This window comes from Arachis ipaensis, chromosome B01, assembly GCF_000816755.2.
Source record: "Arachis ipaensis cultivar K30076 chromosome B01, Araip1.1, whole genome shotgun sequence".
Taxonomy (NCBI): domain Eukaryota; kingdom Viridiplantae; phylum Streptophyta; class Magnoliopsida; order Fabales; family Fabaceae; genus Arachis; species Arachis ipaensis.
The window spans coordinates 54,026,657-54,049,854 of NC_029785.2; positions in this window are offsets into that span (position 1 = coordinate 54,026,657).

Genomic DNA, 23,198 nt, shown 5'->3' on the forward strand with positions numbered 1-23,198 from the left:
TTTCACGTTAACTTAGTTAACGTGACTCTCTAATGTGGGCATTGATGGCTTTTTGAGAGTGTTATTGGCAATCACTTTCTCATTGTCCTTGCCAGTTACCTCCCCTTTTCTTGCTTATTTTTGGTCCTGAAATCAAGCAATAAGGTGCATCAAAGCTCTAGTCCAAGTCATGAGTAATGCAACATAATATTTGTCACTAAGCTTATGCAAAATCCTCATGAAATTATGTAAAATGCACAATGTATGCTTGAATCAAGGCATGGGTGAATATCTACCCAAAACTAGCTTATTTCCTAAAGAAATGTATGAAACTAACCTAAAAACAGTAAAGAAAAGGTCAGTGAAACTGGCCAAGATGCCCTGGCATCAAGCATAGCGCTCAGTTAAGTATTTTACCTTTATCGTGCCTCACTCAAAAGAAAATACAAGGCGCAGCACACTAAAGGGAATCACCAAGAATTGAACCTTGCACATGGGAACCAAGAGAAGTGCTATACATTACAAAGGAAGCTCCCAAAATGAAGCCACCAGGATTCGAAATGGGGACCTTGTGCTAGCAAGGAAGGAGCGCTACAAGGCTTGGCAAGGAAAATGACCAAAGTGGCTTTACCAAGGCTCGAAGGGGGAGACATAAGGAAAACAAGTAGCGCTGCGTTTGAAGTCTTCACTGAACGCTAGTAGGCTTCACAAGGGAATGGGCACAAAATGCAACCAGCAAGGCTCGAAGTGGGAGCCTCTCTCCAAAGCAAAGTAGCGCTACGTTTAATAAGTTCACTGAGCGCTATTAGTGTGCAAGAAAATTGGCCAAATTGGGAGAGCCAGGATTCGAAGTGGAAACCAAGGCTTACAAGCAAGGGCGCTACGTTAAAATGATTAATTGAGCGCTATGCCTTGAAGCTTGGCACGACTAAGGCTGGCAATGGGTAGGGTAGGGTAGGGTTTAGACTCTACCCTAACCTTACCCACAGGTTGAAAATTTTATTAAAACTCTACCCTACCCTACCCGCGGGTTGAGAATCTCTCAACCCTAACCCTACCCGCACCCTAAAGTTCTAAACCCTACCCTACCCGCAGAAATATCAAATTTTTTCAAAGTAAATATAAAATTCAATCATTTCAAATTTTATACATATTAATAACATAAAAAATAAAAAATTAATGCTCTAAATTACTAAATTACTAACTAGTTTAGCGATTGTTCACTTATTGTAAGTCATTACATAAGGGAGGTTGTGAGTTCAACTCTCACTTCCTTCACTATATACCTATTTTTTAATAAAATATGCGTTATATGTGAGGTGCGGGTAGGGTAGGGTACACCTTAAACCCGTACCCTACCCTACCCTACCCGCAGCCATACCCGAACCGTACCCTATCCTACCTGAATGGGTTGGACCGGGTTGGGTACTCGCGGGTAGGGTATGAATTGCCAGCCCTAGGCACGAGCACAATAACAAAGCAAAGGGAGCGCTACGTTTAGTTAATTCACTGAGCACTTCCCTGGGAGGTGGCCTTGGTTGAATTTCAATTAAAAACCAATTTGGATCCAATTCTTCACCAATTTGAAAAGCCCACTCCAAAGTCTGAAGATCAAAATTAGAAAGTGTATAAATAGGACTTAGTTTGATTTGTAGGAACCTTCATTTCATTTTTATTTTTAGTTTTGCCTTTTAGCTAAATTTTAGTTTTCACTTTAGCTTTCATTTTTAAATTTGGGAATTAGGATTGAGATCTGAGTTCTTTTTCTCCTTGTTCTTACTTCTGCATTTCTTAATTTCTGTTTCTGAATTTTGGATTGAAATTGAAGAAATTCTGTTTCAATTCTTGATCTGAAATTCATCTTTGTTTTTCTTCTGCAAAAATCCTGAGAATTGAGGAATCTGAGTTTTATTTGCTGCTTTCATTTACATTTCTTCTGCAAATTGTTTTCTATTTGATCAAGGAAGGAATTGAGATCTAGATCTACTTTCTCATCTCATTGATTTCCTGAGATCTTCAATTTCTCTTTTAGATTTCACAATTGAGCTAAGTTTACTTTCTGTTTTGTTTTTCAAGCAAATTTTACCTTTCTGTTTAGATTCTCTACAACTTATTTCATCTTCTATTTCTCTGATTAATTTCTCTTTACATTCTCTTGTTGAATTCTGAATCCCAGCTTCCACATCCCTTTACTATTCAAGCAATTTACATTTCTTGCACTCTAAGCTTCAGCTATTTACATTTCTTGCAATCTAAGCTTCAGTTATTTACATTACTTGCACTTTAAGATTTAGCTCTTTTACTTTCTTGCACTTTAAGTTTCATGCAATTTACTCTTCTGCACTTTACTTTTTTTGTCAATTTCCCCTTTCCCTTTTATTTTCATGCAATTTATCTTCTGCTATTCATGTTTCACTCAAATCATCAACTGTTTGCTTAACTAAACTAACCACCTAACTAAAATTTCTCAATCCATCAATTCCTGTGGGATCGACCTCACTCATGTGAGTAATTACTACTTGATGCGACCCGGTACACTTGCCGGTGAGTTTAGGTGTTGGAATCTAATTTCCAACCCATCAATCATCAAATTATTCTAATCTAGAAGACAATAATTAAAGAGATGATATCATTGGGGTGGGCATAGCATTTGCCTCATTCATCCCAAGCTTAAATAAAAGGTTTTTTACACATAGTGATATCATCAACATAACACAAAATATACCTAACATAATGAGGTTTATTTTGATGAATAAAGAGGTATCAGACATAGTACTATCAATTCCATAAGACTATAATGTGCAAATCAATTTTATAAACCATTCCCTAGGCGCCTATTTTTGGGGTTAATGAGAAGATTTTGATTATTAGCATAATTTTCATAATCATAATTGCTTGCGTTTACAGGATTCAGGTTATTAGAAGATGCATCCATGTTTGAGAGAACCAAAAGCTCTGGTACCATATAGAAGATCAAGCATAGTTGCTTGCGGAAGAAGCCAAACACAAGTCAAGCAGCAATAAGCAATGCAAATGTACTGAAGAGAAGTAAAGAAGGTTTCTTGAACGATAAGAAATGAAGTAATAAACCAAAGAACTAATAACTATTGAGTAATTAATATATTAGTGTAGAATTACACAAAATAGAATCTCATCCGATCAATATAAGGCGTGCGCTATATATAAGGAAACTATAGACCTTATGCTGTTGTTAGACAAAATATAATTTTTATAAGAAAATCATAAAAAGAAATAATTAGCTACATGGTGATGTCTCCATATATAATATTTATATTTGTTTTAATTAAATTAGGTCATTTGACAGTTTGATTATTTATTTGATTTTTAAAATTGATATCAAGCAAGAAGTGCGGAAACAGTTACGGGACAATTCAAATTTTTCGCAAGTGGTGTACAAACGATAACTGTCAGTTGACATTAGGTTAGTCTATAAATAGAGTTTTAGGAACACATGGTAGGGAGTTCAGTTCTTCTTAGAAAACACTTAGAAATCCAAAACGCTCTCAACCCCTTGGCATCACAGAGTAAAATTGGGAATCTTAAGTAATTCCTCTAAACTCAAACACTTGTAATTCGTTTCTTTCCCGTTTTTATTAATAAGATTTCTCTACTTTTACTTTGTTCCTTTCTTTTTACGTTTATTTTTCTTTCTTCGTATTCTCTTTAATTTCTCCTTTGTTTTAATTTCTGCAATTAACTTTGCCTCCAGCACCTTGCATTCCTTTGTTTATTTGTTACTTTCAATCCTTTTTAATTCTTATTGACGATACGATTGCGACATTGAGATATCCATATTTTCTTTTAAACATTAACAAAAATTTGAGTAAAACAAATTGGCGTGCTAGGTAGGGGACTTTGTCAATAGATTGTAGTTTGTCAAAAGAAAAAAATCAGGAGTTTTGAATTTGCATGTTGTTACGCAGTGGGAAGATTGTGTTTCCAGAAACCAAGAAATCAACTCAGTTGACATGTCAAATACATCTGCAGCATCTTCTTCTACTTCCAACGATGAGACTAGAGGAAATGAGTCCGGGAGTTCTCCCGTGATGTCAAACGCAGAGCCTACCTTGCTGTCAGTGAGGCATGATGGCGTTGGCCATGCCCATCCTGGGTTAAATACTACTCACATAAATACTGTGGGGTGGCCGCCTTATAGCTTGCCACTGGGGTATGTCCCCCCATGGTGACACAAAGATTGCCTGTGCCTCTCTACTCAACTTTTCAAAAATCCTCTTTACCAGAATGCATATGGCATGTCAAATGTACCTATTTCTAGGGTGTCAGGTTCACACATGTCGCAACAAAATTTTTCACATGCGATTAACACAGGAAATAACAGCGCATCTAATCCTACTACATCCACTGTTACTATGGTAGAAAACTCTAGGCCTATGTTTCCTGACACATCAAGAGCAATGCCTATTAATCATCCTAGTCAAACTGTTGTATCATTAGCAAATATTAAACAACAGATGGATGAAAGCCACCATGATCTAGTAAACAGATTAACTTATCAAATGGTGACAGTTTTAAATCCTCTTTTAGAAAACACAAACACTATAATTGAGCAATTAAATAGGCAAGTCAATAGAATTGCTACTGTGGTAAATTTAGAAGAAAATGATAACCATGGTTCAGGGCTTGATAATGTCAATCAAAATGGTGGAGCAATTCCTAATTATGACGTTCATATGCCTAGACATGGTCAAAATGCTAATGATATGTTAAAAAGACTTAGGCAAAACAACTTAGGGGGCATTATAATCTAGCAAAAAATGTCGAACAAGTTTTAAACCATTTGGGATTTAATGTTGGTTGCTTAAATAGGCCATATTTTGTGTCTGCTTTTCCTGAATGTGTCCAACAAGCAGAGCTCCCAAGAGGTTGGAAAATTCCAAAATCCCTGACAAAATTTTTTGGAGAAGAAAATGAGTCTAAAGTAGAGCATATTGCTCGATATACTATTAAAATTAGGGAAGCAACTTCTAATGAATATCTCAAGATGAGATACATTCCTTCTTCTTTCACAAAAAATGCATTTACATGGTTCTCCGAGACCAAATTCTATTCATTCTTGAGCGCAGTTATAAAGAAATTTTTATGATCAATTTTTCCGAGGTGAATTGAAAGTTAGCCTTACGGATTTATTCTCTGTCAAACATGCAGAAGGAGAATCCATCGACACTTATTTGGCATAGTTTAGAAACATGAGAAATAAGTGTTTTACTCCGATTTCGAAAACTGAAGTTGTCAAAATGGCAACTAATTGGTTAGAATTTGGAGTTAGGAAGAAACTTGTCAATCAGCAAACTTTATGTAACACCCCGAATTTTTGAAAATTAAATAATTAGTGATTTATGATTTATTATATTTATTGAGAGTTTTATTTAAAGAAAATTATTTTTACAAAAATTAATTAAATTAAATTTTATAATATTTTAAATTTAAAATTTAAAATAATGTTTAAATAATTTTTATTACAATAAAATATTTTTAAAAAAATAAAAGAATTATTATTATTATTATTATGCCATATATATATACATATATAATTGTTCGGTAGGTCGGGTACCGGACGGTCCTGATTAGTGAGGGGGGGTCTCGTCTGGTCATAGGCTACCGGGCTAGTGTAGCCGAGGTCCCGAGAACTTCACGTGAAAAAGGGGGTGTCACCTGCAAAGGCACTCCGATGCTCTAGTCAGTGAGTGTGCAGGCGAAAAGAGGGGTAGAATGATGTGTGACGTACCGTGGGGGAAGGGTAGGTCCTTCCCCATTTATACCGTGTCAGAGGTGGGCCCTGCAAGGACAGGCCCACCTTCGTCGAGACCTTCCTTGCACAGCTGTAGCAAAGCTGTCAGGGATGCGTGTCCGGGTCGGCGATCGGGCGCCTTGCTCGTAACCGTTCGGGTCGGGTGCTGGGATATATTCATCCATGCCTATCTGTACCCCTGCATCTTTACATAACAGACTGATCAAGCTTGGGTAAGCCAATTTAGCATCAGTGAATTCCTTGTTTGTAAATATGTAAATTTCACCAGGAATCAGCTGATGAATCTCTACTTCCTTTCCCAGCATAATACAGTGAATCATCACTGCCCTCTTGACAGTGACTTCAGATCGATTGCTGGTTGGAAGTATAGAATGCCTAATGAAATCTAGCCAACCTCTAGCAACTGGTTTGAGATCACCTCTCTTTAGTTGGTTTGGGATACCTTTTGAATTAGTAATCCACTTGGTTCTAGGGAGGCATATGTCCTCTAGAACTTGATCTAGCCTTTTATCCTTGGCCATTATCCTATTAAAGAACTCTGGATCATCTTGTAGTTGAGGAAGTTTGAGAACTTCTCTCACTTTGTCAAAATGGAAGTAAATAATCTTCCCTCTGACCATAGTCCGAAAGGTGTAGAAAGCAGTTCCCTCTAATCTTTACTTTTCTGTCATCCACAGATTTGCATAAAATTCCTGGACCATGTTTCTTCCAACATGTATCTCAGGATTAGCCAAGACTTTCCAGTCCCTGTTTTGAATCTGCTCTTGGATCTCCGGGTATTCGTCTTCTTTCAAATTGAACTTAACTTCCGGCATCACTTATCTTCTGCACACAATTTTGAAATAATGGTCTGCATGTTCTTTGGTGCAGAAGTTCTCGTGCATCCAACCTGTTTTTGGATTGCTTTCTTTCTTCTCTCTTGAAGTAGTTTGTCTTCCTTTGGGTGCCATGAGATTGGTTTGTTTTAACTCAGGGATCGCGAAAATCACACCAAACTTAGAGATTTGCTTGCCCTCAAGCAAAATAAAAAGAAATAAGATGAATAGATGGAGAGAAGGATTCGAATGATGGAGGAAAGGGATGACCGAATGTATAAATAAAGGGGAGGGAGGGAATGGGTTCGAAATTTTAGAGAAAGATATGATATGAAAGATATGATTGATAAAAGATAATCATGATACGAAAAAGAGAAGATTGTTTTCAAAATTTAAGAGATATAAAAAAGATATGAGGAAGTTAGATCTGAATTTTTGTTTATGCATTGGTGCACAAATTGTAAATCACACTTTTCACAACTCGTACCACTAACCAGCAAGTGCACTGGGTCGTCCAAGTAATACCTTACGTGAGTAAGGGTCGAATCCCACGGAGATTGTTGGCTTGAAGCAATCTATGGTTATCTTGTAATTCTTAGTCAGGATATCAATTATAATTATCAGTTTGGATTGCGACAAATAAAAGAGCATGAATTAAATACTTGTTATGCAGTAATTGAGAATATGTTGGAGTTTTGGAGATGCTTTGTCTTCTGAATCTCTTCTTTCCCCCTGTCTTCTTCTTCACGCACGCAAGGTTTCTCCTATGGCAAGCTGTGTGTTGGTGGATCATCGTTGTCAATGGTTACCATCCGTCCTCTCAGTGAACTTGGCTTAAGAGGGTATTTGCTCAAGTGCCTCTGCAAACAGAATCTTTATTTCAAGAGTCCTGAGATAGTCTGCAAAGCGAGCAAATTGCTTATCCTGCTCCTCTTGGTGGAGTTTTTGAGGATAAGGTATCTTGGCTTTGTACTCCTCAACGTTGGTTGCTGCAGGTTTATTTCCTACAGAGGTGGTTGGAGAAGCCTTTTTAGAGGGGTTGTTATCAGCACTTGTGTGTGTCTGATCCCTCACTGGCATTTGAATGCCAGGGTTAGAAGCTGGAGTGGCGTTGGACACGAACTCCTTACTTGTTCCTGGCGTTTGAACGCCAGAATTGAGCTTCCATTGGGCGTTTGACGCCACATCCTTGCCTGTTTCTGGCGTTTGAACGCTAGAGTTATTCCTCTCTGGGCTCTTATTGTCCTCAGAGGGATTTTGGATAGTAGGTTGTTCATTTCTTGGCTTCCTGCTGCCTTGAAGTGAGGTATTTAATATTTTTCCACTTCTTAATTGAATTGCTTGGCACTCTTCCATTATTTATTTTGATAACTGCTGTTCTGTTTGCTTCAACTGTACTTCCATATTCAGATTAGCCATTCTTGTGTCTTGTAGTATCTCCTTGAATTCGGCCAGTTGTTTTGTTAGAAAGTCTAATTGCTGATTGAATTCAGTAATTTGTTCTGCAGGACTAAGTTCAGCAGTTACTGTTTTAGCCTCTTCTTTCATGGAGGATTCACTGCTTAGGTATAGATGCTGATTTCTGGCAACTGTATCAATAAGCTCTTGAGCCTCTTCAATTGTCTTTCTCATGTGTATAGATCCACCAGCTGAGTGATCTAGAGAAATTTGAGCTTTCTCTGTAAGCCCATAATAGAAGATGTCTAACTGCACCCATTCTGAAAATATTTCAGAGGGGCATTTTCTTAGCATCTCTCTGTATCTCTCCCAGGCATAATAAAGAGATTCATTATCTCCTTGCTTAAAGCCTTGGATGTCCAGCCTTAGCTGTGTCATCCGTTTTGGAGGGAAGTATTGATTTAGGAATTTTTCTGACAGCTGTTTCCATGTCCTTATGCTAGCCTTAGGTTGGTTATTTAACCACCTCTTAGCTTGGTCTTTTACAGCAAATGGAAACAGTAATAATCTGTAGACATCCTGATCTACTTCTTCTTTATCATGTACTGTGTCAGCAATTTATAAAAATTGTACCAGAAACTCTGTAGGTTCTTCTTGTGGAAGACCAGAATACTGGCAACTTTGCTGCACCATGATAATGAGCTGAGGATTCAACTTAAAGCTACTGACTTCAATGGATGGTATACAGATACTGCTCCCATATGAAGCAGTAGTGGGGTTAGCATATGACCCCAGAGTCCTTCTGGACTGTTCATTTCCACTTAGGTCCATGATGGAGAAAGGGAGATGATGCAGATTGCAAAAATAATTTTTTTTTGAAACCGAAATTAAAATAAAATAAAATAAAAAAAATAACTGAAAAATTTACTATATTTTCGAAAATTAGAAGAAAAAGAAATAAAAAAAATTGAAAACTAAATTAATTAATTAAAAAATTTGAAAAAGATGTGGGTGGGGATTTTCGAAAAAAATGAAGAGAGAGAAATTGGTTAGGAAGTTTTGAAAAAGATATGTCTTAAAATTAAAGATACTTGTAAGAAAATAAAATAAAATAAAATAAAGAAAAGATATGAAAAAGATTTAATTTTAAGATTTGAGATTAGAAAAGATAAGATAAGTTAGGTAAGAGAAGATAAGGAATTTAAATTAAAAAGTTTTGAAATTTAAATTTTAAATTTGAAATTTTGAAATTTGAAATTTGAAATTTGAAATTTTAAAAATTTAAATTTGAAAATTGAAATTTGAAAGTTGAAATTTCAAAATTGAATTTTGAATTTTCGAAAAAGTCAACAATATAAGATAAGGATTTGAAAAAGATTTAAATTTTGAAAAGATTTGATTTTTAAATTTGAAAATTAAATTTTGAATTTTAAATTTTGAAATTTGAATTTTGAACTTTTGGAAGTTAAAATTTGAAATTTGAAATAAGATAAGATAAAATTTTGAAAAAGATATGATTTTTTTGAAAAAAAATTTGAAATTTGAAATTTTTTAAAACTAAGATAAGATAAAATAGAAATTTTAAAATAAAAATCTGAAACTCTTATATAAATTTCGAAAATTAACTTAAAATAAAGAGAAAAGATATTATTTTTTTTAATTTAATGAGGAAAGAGAAAAAAATAAAATGACACAAAACTTGAAAATTTTTAGATCTAGGATCCTGAGTTTTCGAAAATTTGAAGAGAAAAACAACTAAAAGACACCCAACTTAAAATTTTAAGATTAAACAAAAAGAAAACACAAGAACAACTTGAAGATCAAGAAGAACACAAAGAACAAAACTCAAGGAACTCAAGAATATAAAAAGAACACCAAACTTAAAATTTTTAGAAAACTAAAAATAAGTTTTCAAAAATTAAAGAAAAATAACAAGAAGACACCAAACTTAAAAATTTGACACAAGATTTAATCAAAGAAAAATTATTTTTGAAAAGTTTTGAAAGGAAGATACCAAAAAATTTGAAAATTACTGTAATTAATAAACACTGAAAATCAAAGAAGCAATAGTTACCAAGAACATAAGCACAACGCTCTAACCAATTGAGTTATGAAAGAAAGAAAAAAAAATATTCTTAAAAAACCTTTTTGAAATTTTTGAAAAAAATAGAGAGGGAAAATAAAGATAAGAGACTCAAATTTAATGACTCTAAATTAAAAAGATAATTTTTTCCTAATCTAAGCAACAAAATAAACCGTCAGTTGTCCAAACTCGAACAATCCCCGGCAACGGCGCCAAAAACTTGGTGCACAAATTGTAAATCACACTTTTCACAACTCGTACCACTAACCAGCAAGTGCACTGGGTCGTCCAAGTAATACCTTACGTGAGTAAGGGTCGAATCCCACGGAGATTGTTAGCTTGAAGCAATCTATGGTTATCTTGTAATTCTTAGTCAGGATATCAGTTATAATTATCAGTTTGGATTGCGACAAATAAAAGAGCATGAATTAAATACTTGTTATGCAGTAATTGAGAATATGTTGGAGTTTTGGAGATGCTTTGTCTTCTGAATCTCTTATTTCCCCTGTCTTCTTCTTCACGCACGCTTCACGCACGCAAGGTTCCTCCTATGGCAAGCTGTGTGTTGGTGGATCACCGTTGTCAATGGTTACCATCCGTCCTCTCAGTGAAAATGGTTCCGGTGCGCTGTCACCGCACGGCTAATCATCTGTCGGTTCTCACTCATGCTGGAATAGGATCCATTGATCCTTTTGCGTCTGTCACTACGCCCAACCCTTGTGAGTTTGAAGCTCGTCACAGTCATTCAATCCCTGAATCCTACTCGGAATACCACAGACAAGGTTTAGACTTTCCGGATTCTAAAGAATGCTGCCAATGGATTCTAGCTTATACCACGAAGATTCTGATTAAGGAATCTAAGAGATACTCATTCAATCGAAGGTAGAACGGAGGTGGTTGTCAGTCACGCGTTCATAGGTTGAGAATGGTGATGAGTGTCACGGATCATCACATCCATCATAGTGAAGTGCGAATGAACATCTTAGATAGAAACAAGCGTGTTTGAATAGAAAACAGAAATACTTGCATTAATTCAACGAGACACAACAGAGCTCCTCACCCCCAACAATGGAGTTTAGAGACTCGTGCCGTTAAAGAGTACAAAGTTTAGATCTAAAATGTCTTGAGGTACAAAATAAATCTCTAAAAGTTGTTTAAATACTAAACTAGTAACCTAGGTTTACAGAAAATGAGTAAACTAAGATAGATGGTGCAGAAATCCACTTTTGGGGCCCACTTGGTGTGTGCTAGGGCTAAGACTTAAGCTTTACACGTGCTTAGGCTGTTTCTGGAGTTAAACGCCAGGTTGTAACCTGTTTCTGGCGTTCAACTCCCATTTGTAACTTGTTTCTAGCGTTTGACGCTAGACTGCAACATGGAACTGGCGTTGTATGCCAGTTTACATCGTCTATCCTTGAGCAAAGTATGAACTATTACATATTGCTGAAAAGCCCTGGATGTCTACTTTCCAACGCAATTGAGAGCGCGCCAATTGGACTCATGTAGCTCTAGAAAATCGATTCCGAGTGCAGGGAGGTCAGAATCCAACAGCATCAGCAGTCCTTTTTCAGCCTGAGTCAGATTTTTGCTCAGCTCCCTCAATTTCAGCTAGAAAATACCTGAAATTATAGAAAAACACACAAACTCATAGTAAAGTCCAGAAATGTAATTTTTATTTAAAAACTAATAAAAATATAATAAAAAGTGACTAAAACATATTAAAAACTACCTAAAAACAATGCCAAAAAGCGTATAAATTATCCGCTCATCATGCATCTAAGAAATAAAAGATAATATGAATGAGTTAAAAAGATTTGAAGAGAAATTGGAAATATGAATGAGTTTTAAAAAAGAATTGAGAAGAATTTGAAAAGAATTAGAAAAGAAATTTTTTTTTTTAAATTATGAATTTTTTAGAATGGGAATTGAGAATTGAATGTTTGTAATATTTGGATGCAAAAAATCTTGAATTAAAACATGAAAAGTCGACAAAAATTGGATTGGAAATGAAATTACCTCTCCCCTAGCTGTTCTGGCATTAAACGCTAGAATGGCTATCATTCTGGGCGTTTAACGCCCATCTGGTGGCCATTTTGGGCATTTAACGCCCAGCCAGGTACCCTGGCTGGCGTTAAACGCTAGAAATTCTTCTTCACTGGGCGTTTTTCTGAACGCCCAGAATGCTGCCTATTCTGGCGTTTAACGCCCAGAATGATACCTTTACTGGCGTTAAATACCCAGAATGGTAGCCATTCTGGCGTTTAACGCCCAAATTGCCTCTTTACTGGCGCTTTAACGCCAGTGAGCTCTTTTTTTCTGTGATTCCTCTGCTTTATGTTCTGAACCTTCATTTTCTTGACTTGTTCACTGAATAGAATTAACAAACATGAATAACAAAATTAAATGGACTTATATAATTGTTATAAACATCTAATTTTTTATAATGACTGGGTTGCCTCTTAGCAAGCGCTTCTTTACTGTCTTTAGCTGGACTTTTACTGATCTGTTAATTTAGTCTCAGTTTTCAGCACTCTTGCTCAACATTGCCTTCAAGATAATATTTGACTCTCTGTCCATTAATAATGAATTTTTTGTCAGAGTCAATATCCTGAAGCTCCACATATCCATATGGTGACACACTTGTAATCACATATGGTCCCTTCGACCGGGATTTCAATTTTCCAGAGAACAATCTGAGCCTGGAGTTAAACAGCAAAACCTTCTGCCCTGGCTCAAAGACTCTAGATGACAACTTTTTGTTATGCCATCTTTTTGCTTTCTCTTTATAAATTTTTGCATTTTCGAAAGCGTTGAGTCTGAATTCCTCCAGCTCATTCAACTGGAGTAATCTTTTCTCTCCAGCTACCTTAGCATCAAGGTTGAGGAATCTGGTTGCCCAGTAGGCTTTGTGTTCCATTTCCACTGGCAAATGACAAGCTTTTCCATACACAAGCTGGTATGGAGAGGTCCCTATAGGGGTCTTGAATGCTGTTCTGTATGCCCACCGAGCATCATCCAGACTTCTTGCCCAATCCCTTCTACGGGTACTTACAGTCCGTTCCAGGATTCGTTTTAGTTCTCTATTTGAGACTTCAGCCTTCCCATTTATCTGTGGATGATATGGAGTCGCCACTTTATGGTTAATTCCATATCGGACAAGAGCAGAGGCAAGCTGTTTATTGCAGAAATGAGTGCCTCAATCACTGATCAGTATCCTAGGGACACCGAACCTACTGAAAATATGCTTCTAGAGGAACTTCATTACTATCTTAGTATTATTAGTGGGTGTTGCAATTGCCTCTACCCATTTAGATACATAGTCTACTGCCACCAGAATATAAGTGTTTGAATATAATGGTGGGAAAGGCCCCATGAAGTCAATACCCCATACATCAAACAACTCAATCTCCAAGATCCCTTGCTGAGGCATGGCATAACCGTGAGGCAGATTACCAGCTCTCTGGCAACTGTCACAGTTACGTACAAACTCTCGGGAGTCTCTATAGAGAGTAGGCCAGTAGAAGCCACATTGGATAATCTTTGTGGCTGTTCGCTCACGTCCAAAATGTCCTCCATATTGTGATCCATGGCAATGCCATAGGATCTTCTGTGCCTCTTCTCTAGGCATGCATCTACAGATTATTCCATCTGTGCACCTCTTAAAGAGATACAGTTCATCCCACAAGTAGTACTTTGCATCAGTAACCAATTTTTTCGTTTGTTGCTTATTGTACTCCTTGGGTATGAATCTCACAGCTTTATAGTTTGCAATGTCTGCAAACCATGGTACTTCTTGAATGGCAAAGAGTTGCTCATCTGGAAAGGTTTTAGAGATCTCAGTAGAAGGGAGGGACGCTCCTGTTACTAGTTCTATCCGGGATAGGTGATCAGCTAATTGGTTCTCTGTCCCTTTTTTGTCACTTATTTCTATATCAAACTCTTGCAGAAGCAACACCCATCTTATGAGTCTTGGTTTTGAATCCTACTTTGTGAGGAGATATTTTAGAGCAGCATGGTCAGTGTACACAATCACTTTTGATCCCACTAAGTAAGATCTGAACTTGTCAATGGCATAAACCACTGCAAGCAGCTCCTTTTCTGTGGTTGTGTAATTCTTTTGTGCATCATTCAAAACATGGCCAGCATAGTAAATGACGTGCAAAAGCTTGTTATGCCTCTGTCCCAATACTGCACCAACAGCATGGTCACTAGCATCACACATTAGTTCGAATGGTAGTGTCCAGTCTGGTGCAGAAATGACTGACGTTGTGACCAGCTTAGCTTTCAGAGTTTCAAACACCTACAGACACTCTGTGTCAAATACAAATGGCGTGTCATCAGCTAACAGATTACTCAGAGGTTTTGCAATTTTTGAAAAATCCTTTATAAACCTCCTATAGAATCCTTCATGCCCCAGAAAGCTTCTGATTGCTTTAACATTGGTAGGTGGTGGTAATTTTTCAATTACCTCTACCTTAGCTTGATCCACCTCTATTCCCTTGTTTGAAATTTTGTGCCCAAGGACAATTCCTTCAGTCACCATAAAGTGACATTTTCTCCAATTTAAAACCAGGTTAGTCTCTTGGCACCTTTTCAAAACAAGTGCTAGATGGTCAAGACAGGAGCTGAATGAGTCTCCAAATACTGAGAAGTCATCCATGAAGACTTCCAGAAATTTCTCTACCATATCAGAGAAGATAGAGAGCATGCACCTCTGAAAGTGATGCACGAAAACTTGTCTCTCAACAAATTTCCCTCGGCAAGTATACCGAATTGTCGTCAAGTAAAAACTCACAATAGAGTGAGGTCGAATCCCACAGGGATTGATTGGTCAATCAACTTTACTTAGAAGAATGTTCTAGTTGAGCTAAGCAGAAATTGAGTTGAGTAATTGCAGAAAGTTAAATGGCGGGAAAGTAAATAACAGAAAATGTAAATGTTAGAAATAAAGAGCAGAATGTAAATGGCGGAAAGTAAATTGCAGAATCTTAAATAGGGAATTGGGAGGATGAGCATAAAAGTAAGTGGCAGAAAGTAAAGAGAATGGGTAAGATCAGAAATGGGGATTCATTGGGCTCAGGAGATGTTGTATTCTCCAGATCAAGTTCATTCTCATCTCTTCCTCAATCAATGCATTCATTGATCTCCTTGGCAATCTTAAGTGATTGGATTCCAATTCCTTGGTAATTCAATCTCTCAAATCTTGATCAATAGCCAATTCTTTGGTCTAATTGCTCATGAGAAGAGATGAAGTATTGTCACTGATTATACCACATGTATTCCCAAATTAAAGTGTTGGTAGGATTATATGTCACTATATCCATCCAAACCCCAATTTGGTCCAACATGAGAAAGCATTTCTAGCATGATCTCTTCATTCCTCTTCCAAGGTTTCGAAGAGATCCAAGTATGAATAGCTTCTTTTCCAAGACAACTACCCAATTGGATGAAGATTGAAAGCTTTCTAGTAAATCAAGAGAAAAGAAAGAAGAAGAATAATGAAAACTATTATTGATCCATCAAATTACAACAGAGCTCCCTAACCCAATGAAATGGGTTTAGTTGTTCATAGCTTTGGGAATGGAAAGCATAAATGAAAAGTACATACTGAAGAATAAAACTAGAAGTTGCAGAGAAAGTAAAATATACAGAGTGTAGTTCTCCAAAATGCCCAAAAGCTCCCTACTAGTTCAAAACTACTCCTATATATACTACTCTTCTGATCTTCTAGTTGGCTCTTCAAGTCTTGGATATGGGCCTTCGATCTTGAGTTGAAGCAGTTACAATCTTCAGTGGGCTCAGCTTTGCTTGCAGAAAAAGTGTGAGTTAGGCATGGGCTGACGTGGTGGAAATTGGCGGGTTAAGAAATTATTATAAGAGATACGTTGCAAGTACAATTCTTAACCAACAAAAATCCGCTTATCAATTTAGAAGGGTTGTCATAAAATTAGAATTAAAATACTGGGAGTATGAATCCCAGGTCGTCTCCCAACGAGTTGCAAAAAGATGTGCTATTTTATTAATCAGATATTTTCCAAAAGGGTTTGAGTTTGATAGACAGGAAATTAAATAAGAGAATTTATGTAATTTAAATAAAAACCTTGACCGGGAGTAGATTAGTTGGAAGTCCTATCCTTATTGGAGTTCTCCCAAGATTAATTGATAATTGAAGGTTGTTCTGCTTAGTTATCCTTTACCAGATAAAGGAAAGTCAAGCAAGTTGGAAGTCAGTTTCTATTCACAAGTTCTAATCCTCTCCCTTAGGAAGGACTAGTGTCAGTGACTAGAGGGCGACCCAACGATAAACCCAATTACAATTTTACTCTTGAGCATTCCAACTCAAGGTTCTCCTTTCAACCAACTCCCAATCAAGTTATGGAACTACTCGCTCATTATGAATGTAACATTCACGAAATAAGAAAGGAAAATAAAGAAAGACATGATAAATAATAATAATAATCAAAGAGACCAATTAAAAATAAAAATAGTTCTTGTATTAATAAATTCTAAAAAAATAATCCAATAGTAACTCTGAATAAATTAAGGATATGAAAGAGTAAGTGACAAGTAAGGAAAACAAACTAGAGTAATGAAGTCTTGGCGGAGGTAATAACTCTTCTCAATATCCCAATCCAAAAAGCAATAAAAACAAAATCCTAAGAACTATGAATGTGTAGAGAGAAAACCTAGAGAGGAGTAAAGTCAGATCTAAAAACTAAAATTATGCGGAATGAATGTCGTCCCTCGTCTCTGCATGTTACCTGGCTCTAATCTGCTTTTCTGGGCCGAAAACTGGGTCAAAACATGGCCCAAAATTGCCCCCAGCGAATTCTGCAAATTCTGCAGATCGCGCACGTCACGCGATCGCGTCATCCAGCATTTTGTCTTGCCACGCGTGTGCGTCGTCCACGCATTTGCGTCACTCATGCAGCTTTTAGTTCACGCGTTCGCGTCAGGCACACGAGCGCGTCACTATGATTTCTCCAATTCACGCGGTCGCGTGAGCCATGCGTCCGCGTCGCTTCTCGCTGGTCATCTCTTTAATTTCTTATGTTCCTTCCATTTTTGCAAGCCTCCTTTCCAATCTCCAAGTCATTCATGCCCTATAAAGCCTGAAACACTTAACATACGGATCACGACATCAAATGGAATAAAGGAGAATTAAAATACATAATTAAAAGTCTCTAGGAAGCAAGTTTTCAACCATGGAGTAATTTTGGGAAGGAATTGTAAATACATGCTAATCATATGAATAAGTGGGTAAAGATTTGATAAAACCATACAATTAAACACAATATAGACCATAAAATAATGGTTTATCAACCTCCCCACATTTAGACATTAGCATGTCCTCATGCTTAGTTGAAGGAGATAAAATAAATGAATATGAACATGTAAAACTCATGCAATGCAATGCAACCTATACATATGAATGCAACTATATGATTCTTGTCCACTTGGTCAAAAGTAAATAAGCTCTTCAAGACAATCACAAATCAAATTCCACTAATTCAATTCTTATATAGTAAGAATAGATAAAAATGCAAGAAGGTAGCTCATGAAAGCAGGGAACATAGAATTTAAGCATTGAACCCTCACTGATGATGTATGTATGCTCTAATCTCTCTAGTGTATAAGGTAGTCACTCTATCCTTCTCTAATCATGCTTTCTAATTTTTGTTCTTCACCTAACCAATCAACAATATTTAATGTACCAATACAATTCCCTTTCACATTCCGTACTCATGTATCAACTTTTATTTTAATTTTATCACATGTGCATTGATCCTTGAATTTTAACTTAGTATTGGGGTAATTTTGTCCCCTTATTTAATTATTGAATATTTTTAGATTTTTTTTCCTCTTTTTTTTTTAACATGAAAATAAACATAGCTTATCAATGCACATGGATTCTTAATTCTTTTATAAGTTCACATGAGTAGGTACCCAAATTCCCATTATATTATCATGACACATTTCCTTATTATCTTTTGTTCCCCACAATCTCCCCATATTCAATTAACACACAATTCTATCTTAAGCTTGATGTCAGGGAATTTTGGCCAGTTTCACTGACCTTTTCTTTACTGTTTTAGGGTAGTTTCATGCATTTTCTTAGTTAATAAGCAAGTTTTGGGTAGATAATCACTTACATCTTGATTCAATCAAACATTGTGAAATTTATATGATTTTATGAGAATTATGCATGAATTGAATGATAAAGTGGATGATGCATGATCTCATGAGTTAGAACCTAGCTTTGATGCACTTTACTTGCTTGATTTTAGGATAAAGGAAGCAAGGAAGATGCCACGTTAGTCTAACTAACGTGACCATTAACGTGGAATGGGAGCTAGCTTGCAATGTTAATGAGAAAGGTGATCGCCAATAACGCCTTCGTGAGCCATCATAGCCCATGTTAGTTGCCACGTTAACTACATTAATGTGGAAGCTAACGTGGAAGAGAAGTAAAGCTCCAACTAACGTCCATGCCTAACTTCACATTTTCTCTGCAAGCAAAACTGAGCTCACTGAAGACTGCAACTGCTTCAACTTAAGATCCAAAGGCCCATTGATAAACCACTATTTTATGGTTTATCATGTGCTCAATGGAGTGATTTTTATCAACTCTTTACCACTTATTCATACTCACTTGAATATGGGCTACTTGAGACAGATGGTCAACTTGGAGCTCTTTGTGGCTTTAAGAGTAAAAGGGAGATGGTTAGTGGTTGGCAACACAATCCTAGGTTCATTATGGTAGGTAGCTCACGGCTGAATTATTATGGTTGCAAGAATACTATATTGAATGGGTCTAGGAAGTTGGTTGGCCACTTTAGTGAGAATTCAGATTGCCTGCCACCCGATTGGAACACTAATGATCAACAAGATGACGGGTGCAAAAGCAAGATTTGAGACCCCAAAATTCATTCTGGCAATCAACACTCTTGGGGCCTTATCACTTGCTTTAACTTACTTGAAGGCTTTCTGCGCCTAGTTTGGGATCCCGGAGGCTATTGGCATTCCAAACATTGGTGGAGATTTCTGGATGAATTCAAGCACAAGCCACCATAACAAAAGACTCCCCAAATGTCCAACTTAAGGACTTTAACTAAAAGTGCTAGGTGGGAGACAACCCACCATGGTATGATCACTCCTTTTTCCAATTATAATTTTATTTAGTTTTGTTTGTTTTTGAGTTTTATTTTACTTCATTGAACCTGGAATAATTCATAACATCTGCATCAGCATCTGCATACTGCATAATTGCATAAAAAAAATCGCACGTGACGCGACAACGTCGCCGACGCGCCCGCGTCACCAGTGCGTTGGGAAGAAAAAAAGATTGAACATAGAGTCATGCGAAAGCATGGCTGGAGGTGTGCCTTTGGCACAAATTGATCCACGCGACCGCGTCGCTAACACGTCCGCGTCATGTAGGAAAATGCCTCCCATGCGTCCGCATCACCCACGCGAACGTGTGGCCCTGTAAAATCGACGTAAACGGGTGTATGGCAGAATGTTGGGCTGGAACGTGGCTGGACTAGTGCTAGAAGCACAAACCCTATCACGCGACTGCGTGCCCCATGCGTCCGCGTCACTTTCAAAATATGGCCATCCACGCGATCGTGTCAACCACGCGACCGCGTCACCCAATAATTTGGCAAAAAGAGTTTCGAACAGAGAGTTGCGTGAACGCGAGGCTGCACTCGCGCCAATCGCACAAATCAGGTCACGCGATCGCGTGACCCACGCGTCCGCATCACCTGACCTTATCGCGCACCACGCGACCGTGTCACTCATGCGTCCGCGTCGCTTGCACCGCACAGCTTATCCAGATCAGCCAAATATCTTATCTTTTCTTCCCCAATCCTAATTTTTCTTATCCTTTCTTACTTTCTTCTTCTTCATCTTTTTAACTTCTCATCCCTCTTATCTTTCATTTTATTTATTTAATTTATTTGCATTCTTTCATTCATTGCATTTTAATTTTGTGCATATTTTTATTTTTTTCTTAATTTATTATTTTACCATTGGTGTTCAAATGTTCTTATTCAACTGTTACATCTTTTCTGGTATTTTCTTGGTGCTTATGACTTGTTTTATTCTGATTAGGTAACATTATTTAAATCAATGCTAATCTTTTATGATACTTGTACTTCTCTTGCATTGATATGAACTTATACTATCTTGCATTACCCACATTCCCCTCTCCTTTGTTGCAAATTCTGCACCACTGGTATGCCATGTGCTTCTATTGTTTTCTCACTTGCATGTTGTAGCTACCATGTAATTGAGACCCTCATTATTTGGCATTAACCAACCCATGTTTTATTTGTTTTTTATCTTTGTTTTGGGTTACTTTTCTTCCCTTTTTCTTTCAGGATGGCCACCAGGAAGAGAACCGGAAGACGTTTACATGGGAGAGACAAACAAGTTCCTACGCACATTCCTTGACGAGAAAAGCGTCAGTTGAAGCAACCTGTCCACTTGCACATCTTAGCATGCATCGAGGACGGTGCAATCTTTAAGTGTGGGGAGGTCGATATCGATCTCCATGGGTTAGTCATTTTCTTCTTTTCAAAACCATTATTTTATTTTCTCTGTTTGTTCATTGTTGCATTTGCATGGTTAATTGCATGTTTATTTGATTTTGTGCATTTAGTTACTACTTGGATGAAGTAATATTTTATTTTTCAAGAAATTTTTATAATATTTCACTAATTTAAATTGAAAAATTTTTGTGTTAAACTTGTTTGAAGTTGTATTTGGAACATGGTTTTTGAGTCAAAGAACACACAACCTGTGAGATTTTGAGCTTATTTACATGGTTACATTATTTAACCATAAATTTTTATTCTTGTGTGTTTTCTTCTCTATAATTGCAATCTTTGCTTTGTTCCATTCTATATGTCCATTATTTAGTGTATTTACATGCTTGCATATGATTGAGGCCATTATTTGTTATTAGCTCACTTATCCCAAATAAGCTTACCTTTTACATCACCCTTGTTAGCAACTTTGAACTTTTTAATCCCCTTCTATTTCATAACCACATTACTAGCCTTAAGCAGAAAAACAAAATAAAAATCCCAAGTTGAATCCTTGGTTAGCTTAAGATAGATATTGTGTATAATTTAAGTGTGGGGAATTTTATGGGAATATGGGATGATATGAAAAAATAGGGAATTAAATTGAATAAGTTATTTAAAAATTTGGGAAGCATGCTCATATGAAATCAAAATAATTAAATTACCATGTGCATTGAAAAAAAAATATTAAGTAATTAAATAAGGGGATACAAAAAAAAAAGGAGAAGAAAAGAAAAGAGAAGAAAATAATATTACCCCAAATGCAAAATAAAAAGAATCAATGCACATGGGACAAAATTCAAAAAATAAGTTTGATACTTGAGCATGAAATACAAAAGAAAAAAAAATTTTGGGTAGCTAGGTAAAGTATTTTAAATTATATAAAGTATGTATATGTTAGGTGAGATCTTAGACTAATCAAAGATTCACTTTATAAAGCTCACTTGGCCATACATATATCCTTACCTTTACCTCAGCCCCATTACAACCCTAAAAAGACCTCATGATGTTTGCATTAATATGCTAAATATTTGTTGATTGGTTAGATGAAGAACAAAGTTTTATAAAGCATGACTAGAGAAGAGTAAAGTGAATTACCCTATACACTTGAGAGACTAGAGTGATATACACTACCAGTGAGGGTTCAATGCTTGATTCTATGTTCCCTGCTTTTATGAGCTATCTTCTCACAAGTTTACTTGTCTTTTATTATATGATTTGAATTAGTGAAATCTGATTTATGTTTGTCTTGAAGAGCTTATTTACTTTTAACCAAGTAGGTAGAAACATCTTAGCATGAAGTTGCATTCATATAGATAGGTTGCATTTCATACATTTTACCATTCCTCTTCACTCCTTTATAGTTTCTCTTGAGCTTAGCATGAGGACATGCTAATGTTTAAGTGTGAGGAGGTTGATAAACCACTATTTTATGGTTTATCTTGTGCTCAATTGAGTGATTTTTATCAACTCTTTACCCACTTATTCATACTATTTGCATGGTTTTACGTTTTCCTTCCTAATTTTGTGTTTTAATTGAAAACATGCTTCTTTGGCCTTAAGTTCCCTATGATTAATCCTCTCTTATACCATTAGATGCCTTGATATGTGTGTTAAGTGATTTCAGAGATTACAGGGCAGGAATGGCTCAGAGGATGGAAATGAAGCATGCAAAAGTGGAAGGAATACAAGAAGTTGGAGAAATTGCTAAGCTGTCCAGCCTGACCTCTTCGCACTCAAACGGCTATAACTTTAGCTTCAGAGGTCCAAATGATGCGGTTCCAGTTGCGTTGGAAAGCTAGCATCCGGGGCTTCGATTTGATTCATAAAGTGCCATAGTTGCCTGGTGCACGAAATTGTGATCTCCAGGCTCGAACAAATCCTGGTAATGGCTCCAAAGCTTGGTGCTCTGATCTTAATTCATAATTGTCACAACTTCGATACAACTAACCAGCAAGTGCACTGGGTCGTCCAAGTAATACCTTACGTGAGTAAGGGTCGAATCCCATGGAGATTGTTGGTATGAAGCAAGCTATGGTCACCTTGTAAATCTCAGTCAGGCAGATATAAAGTGATAATGGTGTTTTCGAATTTAATATAATAGAATAGGGATAGAAATACTTATGTAAATCATTGGTAGAAATTTCAGATAAGCGAATGGAGATGCTTTCGTTCCTCTGAACCTCTGCTTTCCTACTATCTTCATCCAATCCGTCTTACTCCTTTCCATGGCTGGCTTTATGCAAGGGCATCACTGTTGTCAGTGGCTACATCCCCTCCTCTCAGTGAATAATATGCTCACGCACCCTGTCATGGAACGGCTATTCATCTGTCGGTTCCCGATCATGCTGGAATAGGATTCACCCTCCTTTTGCGTCTGTCACTAACGCCCAGCACTCGCGAGTTTGAAGCTCGTCACAGTCATAAGATGCCTAATACAATAGTAAGAGGTCCTATTCATAATAAACTAGCTACTAGGGTTTACATGAGTAAGTATTTGATGTATAAATCCACTTCCGGGGCCCACTTGGTGTGTGTTT